This window comes from Heterocephalus glaber, unplaced genomic scaffold (assembly GCF_053883595.1).
Source record: "Heterocephalus glaber isolate CG9 unplaced genomic scaffold, H.glaber_assembly_v1.0 deba00001523, whole genome shotgun sequence".
In the NCBI taxonomy this organism is placed as follows: domain Eukaryota; kingdom Metazoa; phylum Chordata; class Mammalia; order Rodentia; family Bathyergidae; genus Heterocephalus; species Heterocephalus glaber.
In genome coordinates this window covers 2595819-2602834 of record NW_028258327.1, presented here as the reverse complement: position 1 = coordinate 2602834, position 7016 = coordinate 2595819, and the positions used below count along the sequence as shown (strand labels likewise).

Sequence of the window (7016 nt, the reverse complement as noted above, 5' to 3'; positions counted from 1 at the left end):
GGTCTTATGGAAAGATTCCTTCCCTGGAAATCTTGAGTGTTCCCCTGTGTAGCAGATGTTTTGCTGCTTTCCAAGCACAGCCCCATTTTCTAACAACTGCTTTGTCTTTGACACACATATTCTCCATATTCTTTTCAGATGACTAGACCAGGAACTAACCCAAATGAGTTTAGACAGGGGTGACTTGTTGAATTCAAGTGTAAGGTTAGGCTGTCAGGGGCCATTGTAAGCCATAAGCATGGAGGATATCTGGCAGGTAAAACAAATACAAGAAGCAATGCAGAAATGAGACCATAAGGAGAAACATGGACAGAGAAATCAGGAGTAGCCACTTTGGTCCCTGAAGATGTTCAGGTACCAGCTGTACCCTCAGATATCTTAAAGTCACTCTACCATTCATTTCTGAGTAATGCCCCTCACTCCATACTTCCTATGGGCCACTTCATTTGAATGACTCTCCCTTTGGTAGATTACAGTAATACAGCATGATAGTTACAAACAAGACACCAGAGCCAGACTGAGTAGAAGAGAAGCATGGCAACTGTTTTGTTTGGGCTTCAGTCTCATCTACTGTAAAATAGAGATCATATTTATGCTTAATCTTCTTGGTATCATGAGGATTAAATGAGTCCATATGGGTCAAAGCAGTAACAATTGTCAGCCACTCTCATAATATTATTACTACAGCCCAAAAAAGAGTTCTGAGTTGTTGGGAGCAATGCTACATAATTCTAGGGAAAAATCATTTGAGTAGGCCTAGTTCTCCTGCCTAGAGGCCAGCTATAACATTCTAAGACATAATTCCATTTTGGCCTCAGGTCACAAAGGAGATCTCAATGATCCCACTGTAATGCTCCAGGACAAGACCACACCTGCAAGAGACACCCTGGGAGGAACCAAATCTTCATCTGTGTAGTTCCTGGGAGGAACTAAATCTTCATCTGCATAGTTCCTCATTGTTTTTAGATTTCCACCGCCCCCACCCAAGTCTTTTGTTACACCTTGTTCATCCCAATGTGATACTGAAATCTACATATTCATTTGTTACATTTGTTTCTCCTGATGAACTAAATAAAAGGTGCTGCAAGCTATGGGTTCTTGTCTTTGCTGCCCAGAGCAGCACTGATCAGACCCAAAGCTCAGCTTCTTCTCAGTCTCATTTTTCTACCTTTCCTATAATTCGCCATGTGCTGCCGTGGCTCACAGGAGAGCAGGACTCACTGCAGAGGTTCTGGTAACATCCCCTTCCCCTGTTCCCTACACTGAGTGACCCCCCTTCTTCCGCAGGGGTCCATGCAGGGGTGGGGGGCGATGGCCACATAGGACCCTGGACAGAAGGAATGATTCCATGATGCTTTACTGCAGTTTCCTAAGTCTGAAAATTTCCTTGTCTGTGGATCTCAGAATTTGCTAAGAGATGGAAGAGCCTCAAAAAAATAACCTGAACATCGTGGGTCCAGAGAGATGACCCTCTCGAAAGCACTAGCCCTCAGATTTCTGTCAGTGAATTCTCATGCCTCTGCTGTTACGATATCCTGGTTAACCCCACCACCCTGAACTGTGGGCACAGCTTTTGCCGGCACTGCCTAGCTTTGTGGTGGGTGTCATCGAAGAAAACAGAGTGCCCAAAATGCAGAGAGAAATGGGAAGGCTTCCCCAAAGTCAACATTCTCCTCAGGGATGCTATTGAGAAGTTATTTCCTGATGCCATTAGAATGAGATTTGAAGACATTCAGCAGAATAACAACATAGTCCAAAGTCTTGCAGCCTTCCAAAAATATGGGAATGATCAGATTCCTTTAGCTCCCAACACAGGCCGAGTGAATCAGCAGAGAGGAGGGGGCTTCTTTTCTGGAGTGCTCATGGCCTTAACTGGAGTGGCGGTGGTCCTGCTAGTCTATCACTGGAGCAGCAGGGAGTCTGAGAACGACCTCCTGGTCCACAAGGCTGTGGCCCAATGGATGGTGGAAGAAGTTGTCCTCTGGCTGGAGCAGCTGGGCCCTTGGGCCTCCCTGTAGAGGGACAGGTTTTTATCTGAGAGAGTAAACGAAAGATTGTGTTTAACCCTGACAGAGGAAGAATTTTCAAAAGCACCATATACCATAGAAAACAGCAGCCACAGAAGAGCCATCCTCATGAAGCTGGAGCACATCAAAGCACTAGGTGTGAAGGCCCCCAAAATCTCTGGGAATATAAGGCTGTGAACCCAGGCAGGTCCCTGTTCCTGCTCTATGCCCTCAAGAGTTCCCCGAGACTCAGTCTACTATACCTCTACCTGTTTGACTACACAGACACCTTTCTGCCCTTCATCCACACCATCTGCCCTCTGCAGGATGACAGCTCCAGGGAGGACATCATCACAAAGCTTCTGGACCCGAGGAAGCCCACCTGGAAGCAGTGGAGGAAGTTCCTTGAAAAGTACTCCTTCCTTCCATATCAGCTGATTGCTGAATTCACCTGGGACTCGCTGGAGGTCCATTACTGGACATCACGGTTTCTCATTGTCAATGCCATGCTACTCTCAGTTCTCGAATTATTCTCTTTTTGGAGGATCTGGTCCAGAAGTGAGCTGAAGACGGTGCCTCAGAGGCTGTGGAGCCATTTTTGGAAAGTGTCAACACAGGAGCTTTTTGTGGCCATGTTCTGGCCCCTCATTCCTCAGTTTGTTTGCAACTGTTTGTTTTATTGGGCCCTGTACTTCAACCCAATTATTAACATTGATCTCATCGTCAAGGAAATTTGACAGCTGGAAACCCAAGTGTTGTGACTGGTGAAACACCAGCTCCAAGAGACTCATCAGACCTCCCAGGGTGGGGAGAGAGGGAGAGGACTTCCTGTTTTCTACCCCTGTAAAACAAGGTGCTGCTTTGTATGTCAAAGGCTTCAACCAGGTCCTTTCCTGCTGTGGCCCTGTGTGGCAGAGACTGATAACCAGCACAAGGAGGAATCTCTTTTGGGCCGCAGCAGAAGCAGCTCCCACCAGCCACATCTTCAGGAGGACATGGGCACTCAGGACAATGGCTGGCAGGACTCAGGGTCCTCAGAGGACACCGTGTAGGTGATGACAGGAGGCATCATGTCAGCAGTCCCCTTTGCCCTAACCTCAGTGACTGGCAGGCTCCCACAGCCTGAGGCCAGGCTTGCTGGGGCTGGGCCCATCCTGTAAGTCAAGTTTAGGAAAACAGGGATCGAAATTTTCTCATAGGCCTAGATTGTCACACATAAAAAGTACAGAGGAAAACCCCGAATTCAGTCACCGTCCTCTCCTGTTGAGTGGTTGTCAGGTTTTGCAATGACCTGAGAAAGGGTTCGGCTGGAAATGAGAATGATGGTGAGCTTATCTTCACCATTTGCTGTTCTCCATCACGGAGGCTTGGGTCCTTTCTCCAAGCAAAGGGGCTGAGTGGGATGCCAGGCAATTCTTGGAGCGTCATTCCCATCAGGCTGAGCTGCATTGGCTACATCTAAGCATTGTTTTGGAGTGCTGTTGTTTTTAAGAATTCAATTTGTAAAATAAGTCTGAGATAGTCTTTGTTTAAGGAGGCATTTTCTAAATTGACCACACACTGTATAATGTGTAACCTTTATTGTTCTATCTTGATGTATAAACACAGGTAGAATTACACCCAGGGCTATAATTGTAAATAAGAGCAGGATGAAGGATGGCCTGTCTTTCATTTCCATCCAGCATGAAAATGGAAGTATGCAGTGTGATCTCAGCAAGATTGGCCTTGCTAAAGTAAGTCTGCATCCAAAGTGTGTTTGTGACTCCACGAACCATTCATTAACCCTTTGTATCTCTGCATAAAGATTTCGCTCAAACTTTGCACCTGAAAGTCTGAAGACATTATTTGAAATAAAGATTTCTTATACAGATTTAAAAAAAGAGTTCTGAGCACTTTTTCTGAAATGTAGTTTCAATGATCCTCGGACAACAGCTCTTTCACAAAAGTTAACATTGACAAAGTTCACTGAGATCTGCAAATAATGAGGCAGTGAGGTGCCTCCATTTCTCCAAATTGGCAGTCTACACATGATTTAGATTTACTGAGCACTTAATCACCCCAAGTATTCTTGGCACTGATATATCTGAACAAAGGAAGGAGGGCCCAACAGAGCTGGACCCAAGTGTTCACAGTCTGCTGGCAGCTAAAAGAAGATTGAGGTAAGCATTCCAAGCTCACAGAAGTATCTTTACTTATTAGCATTCTTCTAAACTAGCACTCTTGAGATTTGCCAATCATACATAAAAATTCTTTGGTTTTGCTGCCTTTGCAGAATGGCCTCTAGGTTGAATTTATTCCAGGCATCCGTATGCTCAAAACATATGGAAAAGAGAAAAAAGAAATCTTTTTCAAAGTATTCTTAAATTTGACTTCTAAAAGAAATATTTTTTTCAGAGTATTTTTCAATGCTTTCTCTTCTTTACTGAAAGATAAAATAAATTTATAAGATTTTTACCCTGCTGATATTGGTGATTAGGGCTGGGGATTTAGCTCAGTGGTTCTGCTGCCTGCCTTGCAAACACAAGGACCAGAGTTTGATCCTCGGTACTAAAAAAAAAAGGATATTGATTAAAGAGGTTGAATTTTTACTACTAATGATGAAGAATAAAAATTCAGTATTTTTCTTCTAGAGCACATGGAATTAAATATATATTAAGTCTCTGTTCTTGGAAAATTTGGATTCTAAATAGGAAAATGACGCAAATTAAGAAATATTTTTAAATAAATAGGTAATGATATAGACTAAGAGAAATTTCCCCCTAAGTATACTTATTCCTTCAATTTTCCTTTATCCACTCTCAATTAATTCTTTAAGAAATTATTTTCTTCTTTATCCATTACCTTTTCCAAATCTTGGCTGCTTCTTACCGGCCCAACATCATATGTGTTATAGAAATCAAGTCAGCCGAAATTCCTCCAAGAAGATCTAGACCCTCAATCTAAGAGGACTATTTTAGAAATACATGTCACAAAGTCACTTGGATCTATGAGGAGCCTTCTGGATTCCCATCTGACCAATCCAAATGTACATCCATCCCATCTGCCCCTCATTGGCATTAGCCCCAGGCACAGAAGTATGCTGACAGGAAATCACAACCCAGGATCACTTCCCTAATGGTGTGTGATGACCCACACACACACAGTGCTGGAAGATGGCATGAATATTTATGATTTTTGATTTAATCATTTTTTAGATTCAAAGACTTAAAGGGCAGCAGCATAAGAATCATTGGGGATAGTCATTTTAAGAAATAACAGAACTTAGGCTTGTTCATAAAGATGAAGAGGAATTCTATTAATCACTGGCTAAAAGCTTCATTATATGCAGGATATAAAATCCCTGCTTTGTGCTTTTGCCTAATTCTTAAGGAGTTGCTGCAGTGTTCATGATGGGATACACTCATTTTGCCCTCCGGTAACTTGAGACTTTAAGTACAGTGTCATTGTTATCCAATCATGTCTTTCAAATGCGTGCATTTATTTACTTGTCCAGTAATGTTTTCAACATTCAAACATCTTGAAATGATAAGTAGAAATGAAGGTGGAATTTGAATAATATTCACAACTCAATACTTTAGACTAAAATGTATGTTATATACAAGATAATCAAACCAACTGGTATATAGCTGAACCAGATCATTTTATAACTCAACTGTAGGGTGGCTACTTCTTAAGGAATGAAGATCCATGGTATAATTCTTTTCATGAACAGATGGAACCAGGAAGTTTCAAATCTACTGAGGAGGCCAAATGTTATGATAATATATTAAATTAAGTAATCCAAATGCTTTTGAATACACATTCTAAGCCATTGGTATCATCAAAACCCAAATGATCTTAGACTTAATTTTACAATTCTTTTTCCTTTTTTTCCAAAAAATATCTGAAATTCAGTGAAATCCATTAGAGAATTCATCAGGCAAGTATAGGTGCCACAAAACCAGAAGAAAAGATCAGAGAGATTAAAAAGAAGAATATAGAACAAGAAACAGAATAACCTAAGTCCAAGGGATACCCTGAGCCTCATACTACTGGAAATTGTGTGGTAAATTAAACTCCAAGAATATCAATAATTCAAAGGACTGCTATGGATCTACTTTAAAGAGCAAATCAAACCCTAATGCAGTGTCACATCATTTCTAAAACAAGTTTCCCCTGAAAATGTTGAGAATTGTGCTTCAAAATGCTCACTAATGAAACATCACCTTGTCTCTGTCTCTGTCCCTCTGTCCCTTTCCCTCTCCCTCTCCTTCTTCCCCTGTCTCAAACAACAAAGCTTCACTCTGGCGAAACAGCATACACATACATGTGCATACATCACATGTCTAGCAGGAAAGAAATCTTATTCTGTCTTTCCTACTGTTTTCTTGCTGCACATCCTTAATAGTATCACTTGCTCAGTTTTAAGAAACCTTTCACACATTTTTGTAAATAAATCATGGTCATAAAACAGAAAGAATGGCATAATAATTCTTGAGTCTAAAATGGATACAATTCTAGGCCTCTTTCCCATAGGACTTCTTGTTTCTTCAACATTGCTTCTCTCGGTTATTCAATTAAACTAGAAGGCAGAAAAGCACCCCATGCAGCACTTAGTCTGGCCCTCCTCCTGCATCCAAGTAAGCCTGGATATGCCAAGTTTCTGAGCAATTGATTCAGAACCAATTTGTGGCAAACAAATGCTCTCCTGCTACTTAGAGTGGAAAGATCTCTCCATGCACTTTTGTCTAGACAGTCACAACTCCAGGAATATAATGTGTTTACTGGCCCTCCGGTGATTTATTAAATGCCAAATCCATTCAGCACAGGCACTAAAGCTTAAGAAATGGAAAAATAGCTTACCCAGGAGACTTGTAATGACTTATTAAGATTATGTTGGCAGCAAGACTTACACACTATCAATAAATACTAGTGATCTATCAAATAACTTTGGTTGAAATGGTAATGTTTAGAAATATCCCATTTAAAGTAGGAAAATGTACCCACTGGGGATTAGTCGCATGGAAAATA

The 7016-nt window shown here is 41.5% G+C and overlaps 1 pseudogene; it reads left to right on the top strand.

The window, feature by feature from the left end:
• Positions 1–1326: 1326 nt before the first annotated feature.
• On the top strand, positions 1327–2767 carry LOC101709699 (bifunctional apoptosis regulator pseudogene; annotated as a pseudogene).
• The last annotated feature ends 4249 nt before the right edge of the window (positions 2768–7016 follow it).